This window comes from Bombina bombina, chromosome 10, assembly GCF_027579735.1.
Source record: "Bombina bombina isolate aBomBom1 chromosome 10, aBomBom1.pri, whole genome shotgun sequence".
Taxonomy (NCBI): domain Eukaryota; kingdom Metazoa; phylum Chordata; class Amphibia; order Anura; family Bombinatoridae; genus Bombina; species Bombina bombina.
Window position 1 is genome coordinate 146,608,403 of NC_069508.1, and position 23,816 is coordinate 146,632,218.

Below are 23,816 nucleotides of genomic sequence, written 5' to 3' on the forward strand. Positions count from 1 at the left end.
CTCATGTATACCAGGAGAGCTTAAAAGAGAGTAGATTTGGGTGTTCATAGCCTATAGGATGTGATTAAGGTGGCCACAGTTTCAAAGTTTCAGCAGTTCAGAGTTTTGTTGAGTTGCATGTAAAATGGATGTTTGTATAGGAGCCTTTTTTTGTGTGTAGGTCACACATACAAAGGGTTGGGTTTGGATGGGTCACATTTAAAAAAGGTAAGGGTTTAGGTAGTCTATACCTTAATGATGGGCTTAACTAGAGTATTTTTTGAACAATTAATTAACAAATAAGCACAAACCGACACTACAATCCAAAAGAGTGGGAAAAACTTATCAACTAAAAATATTTCTATGAGATATGGTGCTAATCCTCCAAAAATAAAAATTAAATTACACAAAATAGAGAAATTATGGGGGCTTACAGTACTATTACTTACTGATAAAACATAGCCTTTATTTATAAATTAAAATCATTAACAGAAGGTAATATCAAACCTAATCACCCTGCTTACATACCACCCTCCCACTGGGTAAGGTTACAGAAAAACTAAGGCTAAGGCTGTAGAAAAGGATCCACCCACTTGGATAATGGTTCCATTAAGGAGCATATCCCGGCTACTATAGGCCTACCTTTCACATTGACTAGGTTTTTATGTACCTTGGGGAGGTGGTGGAAGATGTGGGTAACTGGATCATTAACCAGAAGATGGTCAACTGTCTGATAGTTCATAAGTCCATCTTCCACCGCCTCATCCACAAGGTGCTTAAGCTCTCAAAAGAACATTTTAGTTGGATCCCCAGATAATTTTAGGTAGGTGTCGGAACTTGAACACCTTGTGGATGAGGCCAAGTGGGTGGATCATTTTCTACAGCCTTTGGCTCCCAGACTACCCAGTTACATTAGGGACACTACTCAGGCATTGCAGGTCATGGAGGGCATCCAATAGAAGGAGGAGTACAGTTGGTTAACGGCAGATGTTGTATCACTGTACTCCTCCATCCCTCATTTATACGGCCTGATGGCCATTGAGTTTTTTTCTGGATTTTTATTCTGACGTCCTCTGATATAAAGGACTTTGTGGTACGGGCAGTGAGGTTCCTGTTGGAACATAACTTTTTTATGTTTCACAGACACTACTACCTCCAGAAACGGGGTACCGCAATGGGAGCAAAATTCGCTCCCTCCTACGCTAACCTATTTATGGGTTGGTGGGAGAGGACCCATGTCTACGGAGGTAGTGGTGTCCCTCCTTCAGTCTATATCATCAAATATATATATGTTTCATTGATAATCTGTTTATAGTCTGGTCCACAGATTTGACTAGGGCAGAGGAATTTGTGAAGGACCTGAAAAATAATGATTTGGGTATCCAGTTTACTCATGAGTGGCAGAAAGATAGCATTACCTTCTTAGATGTATCCTTGAGAGGTATGGCATCAACTTAAAGGGTTGTCTCTGCTCTCTTCAGGAAACCTATTGCAGGTAATAGCTTGCTACATGCTTGCAGTAGCCACCCTAGGCATGTCTTTATGGGCATAGACAAGGGGCAATTTATGAGAGCACGACACAATTGTACCCTGAATATTTATTTTCTTGAGGAGAGCAGAGACTTGAGTAAGAGACTCAGGAACAGAGGGTACTCGATAAGAACTGTTGATAAAGCCTTCTTTGAAGTTAAGCAAATGGAGAGGGATTCCCTTCTGTTAAGCGCACCCAGGAACTCACGGACAAGTGATACAATGGATCAAGTGAAGCCCAAATTTGTTACTTCCCTTTATAATCAGTATGATCAGATCTGTAAAACAATTGATAAAAATCTACCAATATTAGGGGGCGTGTCTGAACAGTGACTGGGAATGGTTGCATTTTTTTGAGCTCCAGCGGAATCTCTTATAATCCGCCAATTCCGCTGGAGCTCAAAAAAATGCAACCGTTCCCAGTCACTGTTCAGACACGCCCCCCAATATTGGTAGATTTTTATCTCCGCCGAGAGTTATCCTACAGCCATCTCCTCAATATAGTAGGCAATATAGACCCATATTGTTGTGGTACTCTTTATACAACATATTACACTGCATTTGTGAAGCTGAGGTGAGAAATCTTTACAGACTTTACAGGCCTAGTGCTGCGGCACCTAATAGGCAACGCTACCCCCCTCGGAAACCCGAGGTACTCAGCTGCAGCTGGACACATCTATACACTTAGCTGAATCTTATATTATTATCCTTCAAATCAAAAGGACATAAACGGAAGGACAGAACCTACAATTATATGTGGATACAAGACACAAACGCCTAGATTTAGAGTTTTGTCGGTAAAGACCTGTGGTGCTAACGAGCCTTTTTTTTGCAGGGCACCCTTAAGACAACGCTGGTATTACGAGTTGTCTGAATGGCTGCGTTAGCCTCAGAAAAGGGAGCGTTGAGCCAAATTTAGCTCCACTTCAACTCTCAATACCAGCGTTGCTTACGGTAGCGGTAAGCTGGAAAAACATGCTCGTGCACAATATCCCCATAGGAAACAATGGGGCTGAGCTGGCTGAAAAAAAACCTAACACCTGCAAAAAAGCAGCGTTCAGATCCTAACGCAGCCCCATTGTTTCCTATGGGGAAACACTCTCTAAGTCTACACTTAACACCCTAACATAAACCCCGAGTCTAAACACCCCTAATCTTACACTTATTAACCCCTAATCTGCCAACCCCGCTATCACTGACACCTGCATTTTATTATTAACCCCAAATCTGCGCTCCGGACATCGCCGACACCTATATTATATTTATTAACCCCTAATCTGCCCCCCCAACGTCGCCGCCACCTACCTACACTTATTAACCCCTTATCTGCCGTCCGGACATCGCCGCCACTATAATAAATGTATTAACCCCTAAACCGCCGCACTCCCGCCTCGCAAACACTATAATAAATTTTATTAACCCCTAATATGCCCTCCCTAACATCGCCACCACCTACCTACAATTATTAACCCCTAATCTCCCGCCCCAACGTCTCCGCTACTATAATAAAGTTATTACCCCTAAACCTAAGTCTAACCCTAACCCTAACACCCCCTAACTTAAATATAATTTAAATTAAACAAACTAAGTTTACTATCATTAAATAAATTATTCCTATTTAAAACTAAATACTTACCTATAAAATAAACCCTAATATAGCTACAATATAACTAATAGTTACATTGTAGCTATTTTATGATTTATATTTATTTTACAGGCAACTTTGTATTTATTTTAACTAGGTACAATATCTATTAAATAGTTATTAACTATTTAATAGCTACCTAGTTAAAATAATTACAAAATTACCTGTAAAATAAATCCTAACCTAACTTACAAATACACCTACACTATCATTAACTCTACACTATCACTAACACTACACTATCATTAAACTAATTAAATAAATTACCTACAATTATCTAAACTAAAATACAATAAAATAAAATAAACTATAATACAAAAAAACAAACACTAAATTACAGAAAATAAAAAAAAATTACAAGAAGTTTAAACTAATTACACCTAATCTAAGCCCCCTAATAAAATAAAAAAAGCCCCCCAAAATAATAAAATGCCCTACCCTATCCTAAATTACAAAGTAATCAGCTCTTTTACCAGCCCTTAAAAGGGCTTTTTGCGGGGGAATTGCCCCAAAGTAATCAGCTCTTTTACCTGTAAATAAAAATACAATACCCCCCCAACATTACAACCCACCACCAACATACCCCTACTCTAAAACCCACCCAAACCCCCCTTAAAAAAACCTAACACTAACCCTCTGAAGATCTCCCTACCTTGAGTCGTCTTCACTCAGCCGAGCCGAATTCTTCATCCAAGCTGGGCAGAAGAGGTCCTCCATCCGGTTGAAGTCTTCATCCAAGCGGGGCTGAAGAGGTCTTCCATCCGATTGAAGTGTTCATCCAAGCGGAATCTTCTATCTTCATCCATCCATCCGGAGCGGAGCGGCAGCATCCTGAAGACCTCCGACGCAGAACATCCATCCTGGCTGACGACTTCCCGACAAATGACGGTTCCTTTAAATGACGTCATCCAAGATGGTGTCCCTCGAATTCTGATTGGCTGATAGGATTCTATCAGCCAATCGGAATTAAGGTAGGAAAAATCGGATTGAAGTTCAATCCGATTGGCTGATTGAATCAGCCAATCGGATTGACCTCCCATTCTATAGGCTGTTCCAATCAGCCAATAGAATGCGAGGTCAATCCGATTGGCTGATTGGATCAGCCAATTGGATTGAACTTCAATCTGATTGGCTGATTGAATCAGCCAATCAGATTTTTCCTACCTTAATTCTGATTGGCTGATAGAATCCTATCAACCAATCGGAATTCGAGGGATGTCGTCAGCCAGGATGGATGTTCCGAGTCGGAGGTCTTCAGGATGCTGCCGCTCCGCTCCGGATGGATGAAGATAGAAGATGCCGCTTGGATGAACACTTCAATCAGCTGGAAGACCTCTTCTGCCCTGCTTGGATGAAGACTTCAACCGGATGGAGGACCTCTTCTGTCCCGCTTGGATGAAGAATTCGGCTTGGCTGAGTGTAGGTAGGGAGATCTTCAGGGGGTTAGTGTTAGGTTTTTTAAGGGGGGTTTGGGTGGGTTTTAGAGTAGGGGTATGTGGGTGGTGGGTTGTAATGTTTGGGGGGTATTGTATTTTTTTTTTACAGGTAAAAGAGCTGATTACTTTGGGGCAATGCCCCGCAAAAAGCCCTTTTAAGGGCTGGTAAAAGAGCTGATTACTTTTGTAATTTAGAATAGGGTAGGGCATTTTATTATTTTGGGGGGATTTTTTATTTTATTAGGGGGCTTAGATTAGGTGTAATTAGTTTAAACTTCTTGTAATTTTTTTATATTTTATGTAATTTAGTGGGGGGGGGGGTTGGATTATAGTTTAGTTTATTTAATTGTATTTTAGTTTAGCTAATTGTAGGTAATTTATTTAATTAATTTATTGATAGTGTAGTGTTAGGTGAATTTGTAACTTAGGTTAGGATTTATTTTACAGGTAATTTTGTAATTATTTTAACTAGGTAGCTATTAAATAGTTAATAATTATTTAATAGCTATTGTACCTAGTTAAAATAAATACAAAGTTGCCTGTAAAAATAAATATAAATCCTAAAATAGCTACAATGTAACTATTAGTTATATTGTAGCTATATTAGGGTTTATTTTACAGGTAATTATTTAGTTTTAAATAGGAATAATTTAGTTAATGATAGGAATATTTATTTAGATTTATTAAAATTATATTTAACTTAGGGGGGTGTTAGGGTTAGACTTAGGTTTAGGGGTTAATAACTTTATTATAGTAGCGGCAATGTTGGGGGCGGCAGATTAGGGGTTAATAAGTGTAGGTAGGTGGCACCGACGTTGGGGGGGGGGGGCAGATTAGGGGGTAATAAATATAATATAGATGTCGCCGATGTTAGGGACAGCAGATTAGGGGTTCATAGCTATAATGTAGGTTGCGGCGGTGTCCGGAGCGGCAGATTAGGGGTTAACATTTTTTATTATAGGGTTTGCGATGTTGGGGGCCTCGGTTTAGGGGTTCATAGGTAGTTTATGGGTGTTAGTGTACTTTATAGCACTGTAGTTAAGAGCTTTATGTTCCGGCGTTAGCCCATAAAACTCTTAACTACTGACTTTTTTTGCGGTTGGAGTCCTGTCGGTAGAGGCTCTACCGCTCACTGCTTCCAAGACTCGTAATACTAGCATTAGGTAAATCCCATAGAAAAGATAGGATACGCAATTGATGTAAGGGGTATTATATATAGACACAGTTGTCTTTGCTTTTATCTTACATTAATGGTCTTGTTGGTAAATATGTTATTGTTCCAGTCTTAAATTGTATTAGACGGTGGCCTTAAAAGTTATACACCTGGTATCATACAGCTCACACAGGATTACCTATACCCACCTGCAGGTCAGGTAGTATTAGACACATCTTTATAACAATGTTTGGAGTCATACTTATGTGGTAATACTCAATTGAGTCCAGTTATGCCCTGTTGTTCATCTACTACCCTTTTAAATATATACTATTATGCCTCAATTGGTACATCCCTTAACCCACAAACATAGTGTTGATGCCTCGCCCTGACTTTGCAGCTTGCGGCCGGAGTTGCGGTAGGGAAGATATGCTTGATATTAAAAATGAGACACTGCCCATGAAAAGATGATGCTATCTACATATACTTGTTGGGCCTAGCATTAACACAAGGATTAAACTCCATAGTGGTAATAAATATGGAAGTTTGTGAAATATGAAACATCCCATCCCTTAGAGTAAAGGAACAAATGCATGTTAACTTATTCGCTTGTTTCACTTTATATATTTTAGGTAGTTTAGTATCCCATAACTCCACACATTAGAGAGGTAACGCTTGCCATTTTGTTAACCTAATCCTAGTGTTCCAAATGAATAAATACTATAGTATATGTGTTCACTTCTTAAGTATAAAGTAACATTTAGCACACTACAGGCGTGTCCGGTGGTAGTTTCAGCATTTTTACTCATAATATCACAATATTAATTTTTATAAAGATGCAATTTTTTGTTTTCCTGTTATATACTTATATACTTTTAACTTTACCCCTAATTACATATTGTTCTTACTGATAAGATCCAAGAGTGGCCCACAATGTTAGATCCAGGGGAGAAAATATCAGGACATTAATTTCAGTGGTACATTTCAGAACCACAATATTGCTGTAATATGAAGTCTGTACCTAAACTATATGCTTGTTAACTTTTCTGTTCTCAATAAAAACTTAATATAAAAAAAATAAAAAATAAATCTACCAATATTGATGGGCGATTAAAAAGTTAAGACGTACTGTGGAAAAAGTTGGAATGTTTGTTGCAAAAAGGAATGCTACATTGGGGAACATCTTATCTCCAAGTCTTTTAAAAGATAGTAAGTCTCAGAGCTCTTGGCTGCACTGTAACGGTACAAGCAGATGTGGGAGAAGGACATGCACTCCTTGTGATCATGTTCAGGTTTCTAAAATATTTACCTCTACCCAATCAGGAGAAGAATTCAACACTAAAGGGTGCATTAATTGTAAAAGTTTATTTGTCATCTATTTGGTCGAATGCACCCAGTGTCGTAAGTCCTGTGTGGAAAGAACTACCAGAGAAGTGGGTACTCGTATCAGGGAGCACCTATCCTACAGATGTCAGCAAGTTTAAGTGGAGAGCAATTAAGCAGATTACAAGACCGTCCAGGGGGGGAGATAAGTTCTCTATCCTCTGTAGGCAGGAAATGTACTGGATAATAAAGCTTAACAGTCTTTTTCCATTCGGTTTTAATTCAGAGTTTGACATTATTAACGTTTGGCAAAGGTAATGAGGATAGTATTAATCCTGTTATCTCCTCCCCTGGAGTTATTGATCCACTATATGTTAGGTCTTTTCATATTATCTTTTCCATAATACTCAGGGGTATGGGGTCTTGACGTTGCTCATTTCACTTAAAGATGAATATATAAATTGTACTTTCAAGTATCTGGCCCAGGATGTATATAATATTTCATCTATAGTTATTAGACATAGAAGTCATCTGAGGAATTTGCTACATCTGATCAGTCTTTGCATCAGTCATAGCTTTGACACTGTGTTTAAACTTTTAGCTATACTGTGTGATTGCTGTGTGATCCTGGGTGATTGGGGGTTGTATATTTTTAACTCCATCCTCCCTACTCTAAAATTAGTTTGTGAGTTTTTCTATATTTCTGGTATATATTTAGTTGTTTTCTTTGTCTCCCAATGCTTAGGACATGTACTGCTTTCCTTTCACTATGTATGAAGTTATCTAGTGAGTAGGGTTTATTATAAGCAGGTGTTTATACATGTGATGTACTCTTGAATTGTATGCCTTTATTATCGAACCCAAGCATATATGTTTCCATGTATACCTCTCTCTCTTTAATATATGTAATCTTAGGGTTAACTTTTGGGCCATTATGCTTTTAGCCAATCAGTTAGTTTTTACGTCTTTACATTTCTTCCACAGATGTATCTAATCATGTCTATGATTACGGTCATTGTGATCGAAACCAGTCAGACGTTCAGTATGGCCCAGGATTAATCTAACCCAATAAAGTGTAATTTTTACTTTGTTTACTGTTGGAGGCTCTCCTGGACTCTTTTTTTCTATTTATCATATCGGATTTCAGGGATCCGCTTCACCTCTTTGAGCCTCAGCCTGCCTGTTAGCATGCACTATTCATTCCAGACGGACTTGCACCACAGTCCATGACATCAGGACCGGAGGGGTATTGAATGTGGATTGGTCTTCAGCCAGTCACAAGGTAAGTTACAGCAGTTACAAGGGATGAGCTGAGGTTAGGAGCTGTGTGTCTCCAAGCCACTCTTCTGACCTGCCCTATTGATTCCACACCTCAGAGTGCCGTCAAATGGAGGACCTTTTGAGGCATAATCTTTGTGTGGGTGAGTGAAACAACCTGTTGGGTATTACCCTTTGTCGCAGCATTAGTAGATTAGTGCCTGATCTGGGAGCTATCACTCTGATACCACTTTGAGCTAGCGGGTAGTACTCGCCACAGCACTTTACTAGCTTTTCCCTTTATATGTGTAATCTGGTAGTTTGTGCTTTGGGGATTGTGTACAATATGCTGAACTTAACATCAATGTGTTAACTAGTCTCACCCACTCGTTGGTCTAAATGTCTCTCTGCTTAATCTACATGTGGACTGTTGTTTTCTCTTTAAGGCTCATACTTTCCACACTACACTTATCATCATTTGTATATACATATGGATACACATATAGACATATATAGATAGATAGATAGATAGATAGATAGATAGATAGATAGATAGATAGAAAAAAGAAAAGAGGAACAAGATGGTATAAATCCAAGCAAGATTGCAAATATGATAGCTAAGGAGCAGGTAGAGACTATAATATATGGGCCTCAGACCATATGCAAGACAAATGGACAAACAAAAGAGAGTGTTTCTAGCGCTAAGAGGCTATGGGGGTAGAGGAAATATTAAAATATTATTACAAAATTATTATTAAAAATATCTTTCACAACACAACCAGAGCAATTATAACAATAGTAACAATAATAACAATTTTATGAGCAAAAACAAATCATGCAAGGGTAAGCATGAAAGTATCAGTCCAAGATTCTGTATCAGATACACAGGCAGATAAGTGAAACAGCTTATAAATACACTTGTGGAAATATACACAAAGTCACAACAAGTGTACTGTTAATGATACAGTGTAACGCTAAATAGAAAGTAGGTGAAATTCCTACTTACAGGAAAAAACCGTAATCCTATGAGGTAAGATAACAGCCCAGGAACAGGAGGCAAGTGGAAATCTCATTTGCTGTCTAGAAACAGTTTTTCAAAGGTAGGGAGACCCACTTCAATAAAGTGCTTCGGCAAAAGGATTAAGGGATATCAGCGCCGGCTCATAGACCCTCAGGTGGCTTTGTTAGAGGACCTTCTTCAGTATATTCTCATCCAGTCATGTAGGGAATAAAAAAGGAACACATAATGCGCAAAAATAGTGAAATACTGTTTTATTGGGTTACAAAAATTAGGTAAGGGTTTGAAGCTTCAAACCCCTACACTCCTCTGATGAAGAAGTCCTCTGCAACTTTGAAACACATTAGGATCTAGCGGGTCTCTCTGTGTTTTTCCAGTGCTCATTTGCAGTGTGTTAGCTCACGCCTGTATTAAGCTGTATCCTTACCTCCAATCTGATTGAGGCCATCTTTTGTAAGTGTATTTCTTGCTTCTGCACATTTTTGTAACCCAATAAAACAGTATTTCACTATTTTTGCACATTTTGTGTTCCTTTTTTATTCCCTACATGACTGGATGAGACTATACTGAAGAAGGTCCTCTAACAAAGCCACCTAAGTGTCTATGAGCCGTCGCTGATATCCCTTAATCCTTTAGCTGCAGCACTTTATTGAAGTGGGTCTCCCTACCTTTGAAAAACCGTTTCTAGACAGCAAATGAGATTTCCACTTGCGTCCTGTTCCTGGGCTGTTATCTTACCTCATAGGATTGAGTTTTTTTCCTGTAAGTAGGAATTTCACCTACTTTCTATTTAGCGTTACACTGTATCATTAACAGTACACTTGTTGTGACCTTGTGTATATTTCCACAAGTGTATTTATAATCTGTATCACTTATCTGCCTGTGTATCTGATACAGAATCTTGGACTGATACTTTCATGCTTACCCTTGCATGATTTGTTTTTGCTCATAAAATTTATATTATTGTTACTATTGTTATAATTGCTCTGGTTATGTTGTGAAAGACGTTTTTAATAATAATAATAAAAAAAAATAATAATATTTCCTCTACCCCCATAGCCTCTTAGCGCTGGAGACACTCTCTTTTGTTTGTATATACTGTATATATATATATATATATATATATATATATATATATATATATATATATATATATATATATATATATATATATATATATATATATATATATGTGTGTGTGTGCCTTGGAATCCTTTGCAGTCAAGTAGATAAATCATATTTATGAAATATTCATAATTAATAAAGTGAATTTACTGTAAATATTTCACATTCCAATGTTCTGCACAGAGGGGCATATGTTCTATGTATTTATAAATATATATCCCTATATATCTGTATATCTATAACTATTTAAAATCATCTATATATATATATATTTAGGTATAGATATATATTGTACCAAAATACCATGAGATATATGTATAAATATATATTTATGAATAAATAGAACATATCCTTGTATGTGAAGAACATTAAAATGTAAAATATTCATATGTTTATGTCGGGTTAGCGCACTTGAGAATATGCGATTGGGTTTGCCTGTGAGTAGTGTGTTTTTCCGCTTACCGTTTATATTCATATAATACATATATATTTAAATCTGCTGCCCATCGCTGCACGACTTACGCCCTGACGGCATGAGAATGAAGCTCCCATTGGAGCCTATGATATCAGTGAGTGCTAAGCTTCAGTGCAATGCGAACATGAGGTCACGTTCGCATTGCACCTAACTTGCAATACCAGCGCACATTTGCAGAGTGCAAATATTGCACTTGCAAAAGCGATATTTTGCTCTCAACTTGTAATCAGAACCATAATTTTTTTTTATGTCCTCCTCTTCTGTTTCAATGCAAAACATTGAAAGCTCATAAGTGTATGATATTTCAGAAATCTTCATGTTTAACTGATCATGAGTGATTGCAAGAGAAAGCGAGTATAAACTCGAATCAAGTTCTAAATATAATATGAAGTACCTGATAAACTACACCTAGCAGCTGTTTTATAGAACATAGAAAGTGAGAAAAGGAGAGAATTTCCAAGCTGTATCAAGCGCCCAAACATCCGGTGAGGTGACTTTGGGCAACGTCATAGTAGTTTTAGCAATAACAGGATCACAGCATTTGAAAATACAAATTTTATTTCTTAACTTCTGTTATCTTAAAGGGACACTGAACCCAATTTTTTTTTTCGTGATTCAGATAGAGCATGCAATTTTAAGCAACTTTCTAATTTTATTATCATTTTTCTTTTGTTCACTTGCTATCTTTATTTGAAAAAGAAGGCATCTAAGCTTTTTTTTTTGTTTAGAACTCTGGACAGCACTTTTTTATTGGTGCATGAATTTATCCACCAATCAGCAAGAACAACCCAGGTTGTTCACCAAAAATGGGCCGGCATCTAAACTTACATTCTTGCATTTCAAATAAAGATACCAAGAGAATGAAGAAAATTTGATAATAGGAGTAAATTAGAAAGTTGCTTAAAATGTCATGCTCTATCTGAATCACAAAAGACAGAAATTGGGTTCAGTGTCCCTTTAAACAATGAATTGCTGAACAGTATGTTTCATTTCTTTCTACTTCCCTCAGTATAGATGGCATTAGCAGACAAATAATACACTATATCTAAAACTATGTTATCATATTGTACTGTCTGGCTAGGCCACTGGTTTTCAAACCTGTCCTCAGACCTCCCTAACAGGCCAGATTTTGAGGATATGTGAACTAGAGCACAGGTGAAATAATCGGCTGATTAGTAACCATGGTTATTTTACTGCTCTCATACAAGGTAATCCTGGCCTGTTGGGGAGGACTGAGGACAGGTTTGAAAACCAGTGGACTAGAGCAATGTGCATAGGAACTTTTGTATTTCAAGTCAGTGTGATACACATACATTTTGTTTTCTCCCGGCTGAAATACATAGGTCATTATGGCTGCATGTTAAACATGTATCATCTATCTATCTATCTATCTATCTATCTATCTATCTATCTATCTATCTATCTATCTATCTATCTATCATCTATCTATCTATCTATCTATCTATCTATCTATCTATCTATCTATCTATCTATCTATCTATCATGAATGTCTGTCTGTCTCTCGGTCTGTCTGCCTGTCTGTCTATCTATCTCTATACCTAGTCATTCATCTCTATCCATTCATTCATATACTGTATATATAAGTAATTTAGTTCCTCTCTTTTATTGGGAGCACAAAAAGTCTATTGTTTTATTCTGAATTCACTCATAAAAAGTGTTTCTTCCAATTTCAGGAAGGTTATATTTTAAACAAAAAAAAAAAAGAATACATTATACAGAGTAAAAGCTTCCAGCTGTTACAATGTCATTTACTTCTAAGAAACCAGAAATTAGCACTTTTCACTAATTATAGTTAATCGTCCTGTACTCCTGTCTTGATTACAGAATTCTAGATTTGCTCTAAGAGAAAAGAAAAAAAAGTTCCTCTTAGGACCAAAGTGAATTTTTTTTTTAACATTTGACCAGAGACGGAGAAAGGGGCCCAAGGCAAGTACATTATCTGCGCCCCCTTCTCCCACCCATAGTTCTTTATATATACAGTATATATACTGTACATACATATATCCAAGTTATAACAAGGTTGGTTTGATGAAGGAGTGAACACCCCTAAACGTCACTTGTTTATATGGAATAAAACACTTTTTATTTAACCTGTATCAATTCCAGTGAGTGCTTGTGTTATAACTTGAATATTTGAACTTTCTATAGCACCCTGGCAGAATTTAAACTTACTGTTTGTGGGAGTGCACTTATTTCAGTGGATTATATACACATACACACACATACACACACACACACACACACACATACACACACATACACACACATACACACACATACACACACATACACACACACACACACACACACACACACACATACACACACACACACACACACATACACACACATACACACACATACATACACATACATACACATACATACACATACATACATATACATACACATACATACATATACATACATATGCATACATATACATACACACAAAGTCAACGACCAGGGTGCCAGATATAAAAATATTTGAATATAAACCAAAAAAGTGAAACTGCACTCAATGGATTTGCTAAGAAAGGCAGAACAATTTTGAATCCATAATAATACTGTATACACTAGTATTATTATGGACTAAAAGTTGTTATGCTCTTTCGTTGCAAATACAGTAGGTGTAGTCTCTCTTTTTCTTTTCTTTATATATATATATATATATATATATATATATATATATATATATATATATATATATATAAATACACACAAAGGGGCTGAAATATCAAGCTCTGAATGGAGCTTGATGCGCCAGCCTTCAGGCTTGCCGGAAACAGAAGTTATGAAGCAGCAGTCTAAAGACCGCTACTCCATAACTGGTCTGCCTGCTCTGAGGCCATGGACATCAATCCACACGATCCTAATCCTATATGATTGGGCTGATTGACACCCCCAGCTAGCGGCTGATTGGCTGCAATTCTGCAGGGGGTGGTATTGCACAAGCAGTTCGCAAGAACTGCTTGTGTGATGATAAATGTCGACAGCGTATGCTGTCTGCATTTATCGTTGTGCGGCAGACATGATTCACTACATCGTATCATGTCCGCTCACACATTAATATATTGGCCCCAAAGAAACAGAAGCATTCTCTCATGTACACTCTTTTTTTTTAAGTAACCAATTTTTAGAACAACTTATCAGTCTAACAGCACAATCATAACCAACGTCAATGTGTTTCTACATGCAACCATCAAAAATGTACTTATTGCATTAACTTATCTTCTACAATCCAATTTCACACTGCCCATGTAAGATCTAGTAAAAGTATCTTGCAAACTTTTGGCGCATCATTGAACCGACATTCAAGGGCAACTGCCTCCCCATTTCTATGCCCTGCATTTGATAACTTTAAGTAGTTTTGAATTTTGTGCCGAGCAAAAAGGTTTTATTTTATTGTCTTGCCAGGTCTTGCTTTGCTATTGATTATTAGAACAGACACCTAGATTACAAGTTTTGCGATATAGAGGGTGTGAAACGAACATAACAAAAGCTGCATTATTTCACCCGCCATAACGCTGCCATTACGAGTTTTTAAAAAGCCGCTTTGTGCGTGCGATATGGTGGCGATGAGCTCCATACCGCACAAAATACAAGAGCTGCTTTGACGTGCTTCTGCACACTTTCCCCATAGACATCAATGGGGAGAAAGTGTTAGAAAAACACTAACACCTGCGATTGCGGAATGAAAAGCTCCGTAATGCAACCCCATTGATGTCTATGGGGGAAAAAAGTTACGTTTAAAACTAACACCCTAACATAAACCCCACGTCTGAACACCCCTAATATGCTGCCCCTGACATCGGCGACACCTACATAAATTTATTAACCCCTAATCTGCTGCCCCCGACATCGCCGCCACCGAAATAAATGTATTAACCCATGATCTGCTGCTTCCGATATCGCTGCCACTATAATAAAGATATTAACCCTATTCTGCCGCTCCCTGACATCCCCAACACTAAATAAAGTTATTAACCCCTAAACCTCTGGCCTTCCACATCACTGCCACTAAATAAACCTATAAACCCCTAAACTGACAGCCCCCCACATTGCAAAAAACTAAATTAAACTTTTAACCCCTAAACCTAACAACCCCCTAACTTTAAATTACAATTACAAGATCCCTATCTTAAAATAAATAAAAACTTACCTGGGAAATTAAAAAAAAACTAAGTTAAACTAACATTACTATTATACTAAAATTAAAATAAATATCAATTAAATAAATTAAATTACTCATTAAAAAGACCTAACACTACTAAAAATACAGTAACAAAAAAATAAAAATACTAAATTGCAAAAACTAAAAAAAATACTAAATTACGAAAATACAAACAAAATTTTCCAAAATAAAAACAATTATACCTAATCTAATAGCCCTATAAAAATAAAAAAGCCCCCCCCAAAATAAAAAAACCCTAGCCTACAATAAACTACCAATAGCCCTTAAAATGGCCTTTTGTAGGGCATTGCCCTAAAGAAATCAGCTCCTTTACCTGAAAAAAATACAAAGACCTCCCAACAGTAAAACCCATCACCCAACCAACCCCCCAAAATAAAAACCTAACTCTAACAAAAACCTAAGCTACCCATTGCCCTGAAAAGGGCATTTGTATGGGCATTGCCCTTACAAGGGCATTTAGCTCTTTTTCTTGCCCTGAAAAGGGCATTCAGCTCTTTTAAGACAAGCCCAAACCCTAATCTAAAAAAAAAAAACACCCAAAAAAAGTTTAAAAATCCTAACCCCTGACGATCCACTTACAGTTTCTGAAGTCCGGACATCCAGGTGGCGAGAAGTCTTCATCCAGGTGGCGAGGTCTTCATCCATCCAGGTGGCGTCTTCTATCTTCATCCAGGCGACATATCCTATCTTTATCCAGGCGACGTCTTCTATATTATTTCCGGCAGCGCGGAGTGGGTCCATCCGGCGCAGAGCATCCTCTTCATATGGTCGCCGCCGTATACTGAATCTTCAATGCAAGGAAGCCTTTTCAAAATGTCGTCCCTTGCATTCCTGTTGGCTGATTTTTGAAAATCAAATTAGCCAATAGGATGAGAGTTAGTGAAATCCTATTGGCTGTTCAAATCAGCCAATAGGATGAGCGCTACTGAAATTCTATTGGCTATTTAAATCAGTCAGAAGAATTTCAGTAGCTCTCATGTCGGGGAGTGGTAGAATAGGGGTTAAAATCTTTATTATAGTGTAGGCGATGTTGGGGTGCGGGGGAATAGGGGTTAACTTTATTATAGTGGCGGCGATGTCGGGTAGCAACGTAATAGGGGTTAATAGATTTATTAGTGGCGGAGATGTCGGGAGTGGTAGATTAGGGGTTAATAAGTTTAATATAGTGTTTGCGATGCGGGAGGGCCTCGGTTTAGGAGTTAATAGGTAGTTTATAGGTGTTAGTGTACTTTGTAACAGTTTAGTTGTAAGTTTTGTGTAACAGTTTTGTTGCATAAAACTTATAACTGTTGCTCTCAGATTGCGAAATGGATCGTGTCGGTATAGGCTGTAGCGCAAGCTTTTTAGCCTCACCGCAAAACTTGTAATGGCAGCGCTATGGAAATTGGAAAACCCACACAAAAACGTAATTTTTCTGAGTGCGGGACTGACGTTGCATTACAGGTTAAAATGCTTGCTGTACAGCTATACCGACAAAACTCGTAATGGCTACGTTGCTGTTTTAACGCTAAAATGGCCATTTTTCTGCGTTAAAACACAAAGGCAAAACTTGTTATCTAGGTGAGAGTTAGAAGAGTCTATGTAATCCATTCTGTGCAAAGTGTCTAAACTACCTTTTTCAAACAGTCAACTGTTTATGTACATTAGTGTTGCAAACATACCACTGCCCATTGTGTGCAGACAATAGACAGTTTAATTAAAAACCATCAGAAAGAAAATTTTGGAAGCTTTTTGAAAATTGTTTGAGCTATTCAAATTTATCCTTGACTTACTGAAACTGATTTTTAAATTGTTATTTATTCTCAATTCACAAATGAATATATATACAGGATATTTTGTAGTTTTATAAAAGGTTAAAAACATTGCCTAAATCCCCCATAGAACTAAGAAATCTGAATGTAAATTAAGAAAAATAATCATAATAATGCACATTTTGATTGTAATGGAGTATTTGGACTTTCGTTAGATTTTTTTTATAATTATAACAATTTCATGAAATTGTTAATTATGCACTTGCTGAAAATTGCATTAGGCAAGATAACACGTGGCGGCAAGGGTGTATTTTGGCCTAGGCAAACAAGGCACTTGCCTAGTGCGCTAGATTATAGGGGGGAAATTATTTTTTGAGTTTCTGTTGGGAGCGGCAGCCATAGAGGAAAACCGTGGGCCGTTAGTAAACACAGTACTAACTTGCATCAAGAAACCGTCGGCTAGAATTAGAGTTTTGTCGGTAACGACCCGCGTAGCTAACGCCGGCTTTTTTCTGGCCGCACCTTTAAAATAACTCTGGTATTGAGAGTCCACAGATTCGCTGCGTTAGGCTCCAAAAAAGGAGCGTAGAGCATTTTTAACGCAACTGCAACTCTAGATACCAGAGTTGCTTACGGACGCGGCCAGCCTCAAAAATGTGCTCGTGCACGATTCCCCCATAGGAAACAATGGGGCTGTTTGAGCTGAAAAAAAACTTAACACCTGCAAAAAAGCCGTGTTCAGCTCCTAACGCAGCCCCATTGTTTCCTATGGGGAAACACTTCCTACGTCTGCACCTAACACTCTAACATGTACCCCGAGTCTAAACACCCCTAACCTTACACTTATTACCCCCTAATCTGCCGCCCCCGCTATTGCTGACCCCTGCATATTATTTTTAACCCCTAATCTGCCGCTCCGTAAACCGCCGCTACTTACATTATCCTTATGTACCCCTAATCTGCTGCCCCTAACACCGCCGACCCCTATATTATATTTATTAACCCCTAATCTGCCGCCCCCAATGTTGCCGCCACCAAACTACACTTATTAACCCCTAATCTGCCGAGCGGACCGCACCGCTACTATAATAAAGTTATTAACCCCTAATCCGCCTCACTAACCCTATAATAAATAGTATTAACCCCTAATCTGCCCTCCCTAACATCGCCGACACCTAACTTCAATTATTAACCCCTAATCTACCGACCGGAGCTCACCGCTATTCTAAATTTTTTTAACCCCTAATCTGCCGACCACCACCTACGTTATACTTATGTACCCCTAATCTGCTGCCCCTAACACCGCCGACCCCTATATTATATTTATTAACCCCTAACCTGCCCCCCACAACGTCGCCGCCAGCTACCTACAATAATTAACCCCTAATCTGCCGACCGCAAAGCGCCGCCACCTACATTATAGCTATGTACCCCTAATCTGCTGCCCCTAACACCGCCGACCCCTATATTATATTTATTAACCCCTAATCTGCCCCCCTCAACGTCGCCTCCACCTGCCTACACTTATTAACCCCTAATCTGCCGAGCGGACCACACCACTACTATAATAAAGTTATTAACCCCTAATCCGCCTCACTAACCCTATAATAAATAGTATTAACCCCTAATCTGCCCTCCCTAACATCGCCGACACCTAACTTCAATTATTAACCCCTAATCTGCCGACCGGAGCTCACCGCTATTCTAATAAATGTATTAACCCCTAAAGCTAAGTCTAACCCTAACACTAACACCCCCCTAAATTAAATATAATTTTAATCTAACAAAATTAATTAACTCTTATTAAATAAATTATTCCTATTTAAAGCTAAATACTTACCTGTAAAATAAATCCTAATATAGCTACAATATAAATTATAATTACATTGTAGCTATTTTAGGATTAATATTTATTTTACAGGCAACTTTGTAATTATTTTAACCAGGTACAATAGCTATTAAATAGTTAAGAACTATTTAATAGTTACCTAGTTAAAATAATTACAAAATTACCTGTAAAATAAATCCTAACCTAAGTTACAATTAAACCTAACACTATACTATCATTAAATTAATTAAATAAAATACCTACAATTACCTACAATTAAACCTAACACTACACTATCAATACATTAATTAAATACAATTCCTACAAATAACTACAATGAAATAAACTAACTAAAGTACAAAAAATAAAAAAGAAGTAAGTTACAAAAAATAAAAAAATATTTACAAACATAAGAAAAATATTACAACAATTTTAAACTAATTACACCTACTCTAAGCCCCCTAATAAAATAACAAAGACCCCCAAAATAAAAAATGCCCTACCCTATTCTAAATTACTAAAGTTCAAAGCTCTTTTACCTTACCAGCCCTGAACAGGGCCCTTTGCGGGGCATGCTCCAAGAAGTTCAGCTCTTTTGCCTGTAAAAAAAAACATACAATACCCCCCCAACATTACAACCCACCACCCACATACCCCTAATCTAACCCAAACCCCCCTTAAATAAACCTAACACTAAGCCCCTGAAGATCATCCTACCTTGTCTTCACCTCACCAGGTATCACCGATCCGTCCTGGCTCCAAAATCTTCATCCAACCCAAGCGGGGGCTGGCGATCCATCATCCGGTGGCTGAAGAGGTCCAGAAGAGGCTCCAAAGTCTTCATCCTATCCGGGAAGAAGAGGCGATCCGGACCGGCAACCATCTTGATCCAAGCGGCATCTTCTATCTTCATCCGATGACGACCGGCTCCATCCTGAAGACCTCCACCGCGGACCCATCTTCACCCGGCGACATCCAACTGAAGAATGACGGTTCCTTTAAGGGACGTCATCCAAGATGGCGTCCCTCGAATTCCGATTGGCTGATAGGATTCTATCAGCCAATCGGAATTAAGGTAGGAATATTCTGATTGGCTGATGGAATCAGCCAATCAAAATCAAGATCAATCCGATTGGCTGATCCAATCAGCCAATCAGATTGAGCTCGCATTCTATTGGCTGATCGGAACAGCCAATAGAATGCGAGCTCAATCTGATTGGCTGATTGGATCAGCCAATCGGATTGAACTTGATTCTGATTGGCTGATTCCATCAGCCAATCAGAATATTCCTACCTTAATTCCGATTGGCTGATAGAATCCTATAAGCCAATCGGAATTCGAGGGACGCCATCTTGGATGACGTCCCTTAAAGGAACCGTCATTCTTCATTTGGACGTCGCCGGATGAAGATGGGTCCGCGGTGGAGGTCTTCAGGATGGAGCCGGTCGTCATCGGATGAAGATAGAAGATGCCGCTTGGATCAAGATGGTTGCCGGTCCGGATCGCCTCTTCTTCCTGGATAGGATGAAGACTTTGGAGCCTCTTCTGGACCTCTTCGGCCACCGGATGATGGATCGCCAGCCCCCGCTTGGGTTGGATGAAGATTTTGGAGCCAGGACGGATCGGTGATACCTGGTGAGGTGAAGACAAGGTAGGATAATCTTCAGGGGCTTAGTGTTAGGTTTATTTAAGGGGGGTTTGGGTTAGATTAGGGGTATGTGGGTGGTGGGTTGTAATGTTGGGGGGGGTATTGTATGGTTTTTTTTTACAGGCAAAAGAGCTGAACTTCTTGGGGCATGCCCCGCAAAGGGCCCTGTTCAGGGCTGGTAAGGTAAAAGAGCTTTTAGCTTTAATAATTTAGAATAGGGTAGGGCATTTTTTATTTTGGGGGTCTTTGTTATTTTATTAGGGGGCTTAGAGTAGGTGTAATTAGTTTAAAATTGTTGTAATATTTTTCTTATGTTTGTAAATATTTTTTTATTTTTTGTAACTTAGTTATTTTTTATTTTTTGTACTTTAGTTAGTTTATTTCATTGTAGTTATTTGTAGATATTGTATTTAATTAATATATTGATAGTGTAGTGTTAGGTTTAATTGTAGGTAATTGTAGGTATTTTATTTAATTAATTTAATGATAGTATAGTGTTAGGTTTAATTGTAACTTAGGTTAGGATTTTTTTTACAGGTAATTTTGTAATTATTTTAACTAGGTAACTATTAAATAGTTCTTAACTATTTAATAGGTATTGTACCTGGTTAAAATAATTACAAAGTTGCCTGTAAAATAAATATTAATCCTAAAATAGCTACAATGTAATTATAATTTATATTGTAGCTATATTAGGATTTATTTTACAGGTAAGTATTTAGCTTTAAATAGGAATAATTTATTTAATAAGAGTTAATTAATTTCGTTAGATTAAAATTATATTTAACTTAGGGGGATGTTAGTGTTAGGGTTAGACTTAGCTTTAGGGGTTAATACATTTATTAGAATAGCGGTGAGCTCCGGTCGGCAGATTAGGGGTTAATAATTGAAGTTAGGTGTCGGCGATGTTAGGGAGGGCAGATTAGGGGTTAATACTATTTATTATAGGGTTAGTGAGGCAGATTAGGGGTTAATAACTTTATTATAGTAGCGGTGCGGTCAGCTCGGCAGATTAGGGGTTAATAAGTGTAGGCAGGTGGAGGCGAAGTTGAGGGGGGCAGATTAGGGGTTAATAAATATAATATAGGGGTCGGCGGTGTTAGGGACAGCAGATTAGGGGTACATAGCTATAATGTAGGTGGCGGCGCTTTGCAGTCAGCAGAGTAGGGGTTAATTATTGTAGGTAGCTGGCGGCGACGTTGTGGGGGGCAGGTTAGGGGTCGGCGGTGTTAGGGGCAGCAGATTAGGGGTACATAAGTATAACGTAGGTGGCGGTCGGCAGATTAGGAGTTAAAAAAAATTAATCGAGTGGCGGCGATGTGGGGGGACCTCGGTTTAGGGGTACATAGGTAGTTTATGGGTGTTAGTGTACTTTAGAGTACAGTAGTTAAGAGCTTTATGAACCGGCGTTATCCCAAAAAGCTCTTAACTACTGACTTTTTTCTGCGGCTGGAGTTTTGTCGTTAGAATTCTAACGCTCACTTCAGCCACGACTCTAAATACCGGAGTTAGAAAGATCCCATTGAAAAGATAGGATACGCAATTTACGTAAGGGGATCTGCGGTATGGAAAAGTCGCGGCTGAAAAGTGAGCGTTAGACCTTTTTTTGACTGACTCCAAATACCGGAGGTAGCCTAAAACCAGCGTTAGGAGCCTCTAACGCTGGTTTTCATGGCTACCGCCAAGCTCCAAATCTAGGCCAGGATACGCAATTTACGTAAGGGGATCTGTGGTATGGAAAAGTCGCGGCTGAAAAGTGAGCGTTAGACCCTTTTTTGAGTGACTCCAAATACCGGCGGTAGCCTAAAACCAGCGTTAGGAGCCTCTAACGCTGGTTTTCACGGCTACCGCCAAACTCTAAATCTAGGCCTGTGTTACTAGACCACTTAGCGCTCTCTCCCTTAAGGTAGGACCTGCAGTTGCAGTTCCTATGCGCAGCAGTTACTACACAGGGCGGCACCAATAGAGCACTTGTTTGGATTTAGCTTTCACTCTAAAGTCTGGACCCATAGAGCTAGATGTGGAGAGATAGATAACTGTGGTGTGACGTGACTGCCTCCCTGCCTCAAAGTAAGACCGTTTTAGCCTGATTGGCTGATTTTAACAGTCAAATGAAATTAAGCAGCTCTCATCCTATTGGCTGATTTGAAAATGTCAGCCAATAGGAATGCAAGGTACCCCAAATATAAAAGGGGTACCTTGCATTCAATCATCAGTGTGCGGTGGAGACCCATGAAGAGGAGCCTCCACACTGCTGAGGACTGCCACCGCTGAGGACCGCCGCTCCGGATCCGCGCTTCAGGTATGATCGCTCCACACCTCTGGGAAGAAGATAGAAGATGGTCCCGTGATGGATGAAGATGGAGCCGCCTGGAAGAAGACCTTCACCGCTGGACTTCAGGAACTGTGAGTACCTATTTCGGGGTTAGACTTATGTTTTTTTTTGGGGGGGGGTTTAGATTATGGATTTTTTATTTTAATGGGCAGCAAACCTGTTAGGTTTATTTTTATTTTACAGGTAAGTTTTTATTTATTTGAAGGTAGTGATATTGTAACTTTAATTTAAAGTTAGGGGGGGTGTTAGGTTTAGGGGTTAATAGTTTAATTTAGTGTGTTGTGATGTGGACAGTCGGCGGTTTAGGGGTTAATAGGTTTAGTTTAGTAGCTGCAATGTGGGGGGCCGGTGGTTTAGGGGTAATAGGTTTAGTTTAGTAGTTGCAATGTGGGGGGCTGGCAGTTTAGGGGTTAATAGGTTTAGTTTAGTAGTTGCAATGTGGGGGGCGGTGGTTTAGGGGTTAATAGATTTATTTAGGTGTTAGGGATGCGGGGGCGAAGGTTTAGGGGTTAATAACTTTATTTAGTATTGGCAATGTCGGGGGGCGGCGGATTAGGGGTATTTAGACTAGGGGTTTATGTTAGGGTGTTAGGTTTTTACATTACCTTTTTGTCCCCATAGACATCAATGGGGATTGCGTTATAGCGATCGCCATTCCGCAACCGCAGGTGTTTTTTTCTAACACTTTCTCTCCATTGATGTCTATGGGGGAAAACGTGCACAAACACGTCAAGTCAGGCCTTGGATTTTGTGTATGGACTTATCGCACCATAATGCACAACACAAGGTTTTTCAGTAACTTGTAATGGCAGTGCTATGGAAAGTGCGGTACCGCTAAATATTTAGCGCACAACTTGTAATCCTGGTGACTATTTTTTAAAAATACATGTGCAAATTATTCTCAGGGTAATCTTTTTTCTGAATACATCATTCAAGCAATGATTTATTTCGGTCCAGATTTCGATTGGCGCTAACAGTTACACGTGAGCAAAAAGGGGTTTATCGTAGGTGTTTGCACTGGTCGCTTGAGGGCAATTGAAGTTAACGCAAGAAGTTAACTGTTTTGCAAAGCAAAAAAGTGTCACAAAACACATCT